A 3,539-nucleotide genomic window follows, 5' to 3' on the forward strand; every position below is an offset into this window, starting at 1 on the left:
CTTTCAAAAATTTCAAGTTAGGAGAAAACCCTTTCCACAACTCATATGTAAAGACCTAGAAGGTTATTTTTGAAATTTTTTGTAAAAGGACTATTTTACCCATCTCATATTTTCTCTGAGTTATATTTGATTGATATCTGGTGTCGATTCTATAGTTTTCTTGAAAAATTGAGATTTTTGGTAAACTTTGAGTTTTAGAGATTTAGAATGACTCAAAAAGTGGATTTGAGGTCATTTGGAGTGTCGGATCTCAGAATGGAATTTTGTTGATTCCATCAATTTTGGAACGTTGAAATTGTTCTAGGAGAGTTAACAGAATTATATTCGGGGTTATATCATGGATTTGAGGGGTTGAGTTGGAAATATTTGAAGTTTTGGCTATAGGTTTGACCTTGGTTAACATTTGAGGATTGAATGCTCAAAATTGAATAATAATGACTCCATTGGATTCGTAGGGTAATTTTAGGGCCTAAGGAGAGTTCCTGTGTATTTTTCGAAAGCTTCGAGGGGATTTTGATCTTTTGAGGCATAATATTGGTTTAGTTGCAAATTTTTGGTTTTGGGGTCAAGGAGCTCTCAAAATTGAATTCTAATAGTTTCGTTGAGTCCGGAATATTGAGTTTAGTAGGGTTACATATATGGTTTGAGTATATGGGATTCCAATCGAATTCCAAGGGTCAATCGGAGACTTTGAAACTTGGAGCATTTTTTGGTGTATTTTACCTGCTGCACACCTTGAGATCACGAGGGGTAGGTCGCAATTGCGACAACCCTTCCACAAAAGCGAAGATTAGGGTTTTATGAGGTTTTACGAAAGCGACTAAGCCTCCGCTTTAGAGAAGAAGCGGGGGTCGCGAAAGAAACCATGTGGTCGCAAAAGCGAGGTCCACTTAAGCGAACCCCCAGCCGCTTAAGCGATATCAGAGTGGGTTTTAGATGGGATTTAACCTATTTTCACCATTTTTGGTGATTTTGAAGTTCGGGGAGCAATTTCCACAAGGGATTTTGTAGAGAAGCTTTAGGGTAAGTGATTCTAACCTCAAATCTTGATTACCCATTGATTAAGTTCGGATTTTAACCTAAAATTTGGGGATTTTGAGTAAGTAAAGTGGGGGTTTTCAAGAACTTGAAATAGTTTTAATGTTTTGATGATTGTGAGCTCATTTTAAGTCTGAATCCACTTCTGTTTTCATGAGTAAATTCTAAATACCTTGAGGATGTTGTTCATGTAAAAAACAATTGGAATTTTTTGTTGTTTTTGGAATTGGGTTTTTCAGGCATTTCGGATCAGTTTAGACTCGGTTTTTAGATAATTTGGATATCGTTGGTTCTGTATTTTGATTAGAAACTAGAATTTACATGGATTATGGTGAATTGGAGTGCATTCAGAAGGGGAAAGCTCACGAGGATTGATCGAACATATATTGACTAAGACAAGTGCACTCTTAAAACTCCATGAATCTCTTAGAATTCTCAAATATCCCTTTGTATATATGTTGGGGCGTAATGGGGATGGGGTTACGGGTTTAATTGTAATATAAACTAATCTAAAATGAATCGATGGGGTTAATAAAAGAGGATGTGTGATGTTGTTGAGTATTGATTATTACATGTCGTAATCTAGATATCTATGTGTATTTGATGAAATACTTAATAGTCTAATAGTGATTGCAGTTTGTATGAATTGATTATTCCTCATTACTTGTGTGAGCATGCTATTTCCATTGGTTATGAAACTCTGTGATGAGAGGTATATGATTGTGAGACCGAGGTCATTTTAGGTCAAAGATGTGATATGGCCGAGGTCATTTTCGGTGAGAGATTGATAGGATGAGGTCATTTCCAGCGGAAATATATTGCCGAGGTCATTTCCAGCGAGATTATATTGTCGAGGTCATTTCTGATGGGATTATATTACCGAGGTCATTTCCGATGAGATTATATTGCCAAGGTTATTTCTGATGGGATTATATGACTGAGGTGATTTCTAGTGAGGTTGTGGGACCGAGGTTATTTTCGGTCACAGATTATGAGATCGAGGTCATTTCCTATCAGATTTTATTATGCCGAGGTCTTTTCCGGCAATTGCACACATGTATGATCATTAAATATGCATATACATATTCTACATAGCTATGTTTTACAGTTTAATGCCTATTTATGACTGTTAATATTTGTACGAATGTCTTGTGATATTGAGATGTGATCTAAACCTTATTGAACTATTTAGTATGAACTATTAGGTTAGGTTGATTTCTGTGCTGGTTGTAGTCTGGATGTTCGGTTGGAGTTGGAAAAAGAGTTCGTAATTCCTATTAGATTTACTTGGTTTTCCTAGTTAGCTTACTGGGTACCATGTTATTTGGTACTCACCCTTTCTTCTACACTTGTGTAGGTTCTGATCCTGGACTTTGATCACCATCTCTTCGATCATTTGAGGCTTTTAGGAATTGAGAGAGGTAGCCATTGATATCCAGCGAACTCTCGTATTTTCTGTATTTTTATGTTTTACTTTATTTGAGAGTTGAAGACATATTTACACTTGTACTTTCATTTTAGTTTCGTTATTTTAGTGGTTTTTACATGTGACAACCAATCTTTGAGGATAATTTAAGTTGATAAACTTACACTGTTGTTTATTATTTACCAATTTAAACTATTCCGCTTTATTTATCAAAATGTTGGGTTTTAGGTTGATTTGTCTGGTGAGAAAGGACGGGTGCCATCACACCCAAATTTGAGTCATGACAAATTGGTATCAGAGCCCCATATTCATAGGTTTTATGTGTACAAGCCTAGAGTCTCGAGAATCGGTATAGAGACATTTGTACTTATCATCAGGAGGCTGAAGACTAATAAAAAATACCTTCACTTCTTGATTCTCTATTGTACGTCCTTAATCCAATTTATTTTTTATCGTTTCACTCCGCCTTCTCTCTTATAGAGATGACTCGTGCTTGGTCTCATGTGCACGCAGTTTAGATGTCATCGATTGGTTTCAGTGTTGGATTTGATATTGAGGCAGAAATGATATATTACGAAAAGGATCTGTGGTCAGGCTTAGAATGCTTTGTGATTCGAAAGGGGAGAGTAAGGTTATGGATCAGCGGTATCTTTTGAGGATATGGTATTTAAGGACGAGCGAGGGTTGAAAGACTTACTGAACTTCTTACCCTTCCAATCAATTATTCAATAGCGGGGATAGTGCTTGTGTGGCTTATACGATATCTGAAGTGGTTCAACAATTAAGAATGGTATGATTAAAGGAATGACTGCGTTATGAGCACTATGACCTTGGAGACTACAGTCTGTGAAGTTTGTCAAAAAGGAATGGGTTGTGTGGTGTATTACGATAATGACGTTGTGCCAATCAAGATTAGAATTTCTACTACGGTTTTATAGTGTTGGTGTGTATCAAAAAGGGGCATAATTCGACTGCTACAATGGTACTTGTACTCTCTTGGTTAGGGTTAGGGGATGTGTTACTTTTGCTATCAACCTAGCTTATGGAATGGTGCATATCGCCTATGGCTGGAAAC

Source organism: Solanum dulcamara, chromosome 10 (assembly GCF_947179165.1).
Source record: "Solanum dulcamara chromosome 10, daSolDulc1.2, whole genome shotgun sequence".
Classification (NCBI taxonomy): domain Eukaryota; kingdom Viridiplantae; phylum Streptophyta; class Magnoliopsida; order Solanales; family Solanaceae; genus Solanum; species Solanum dulcamara.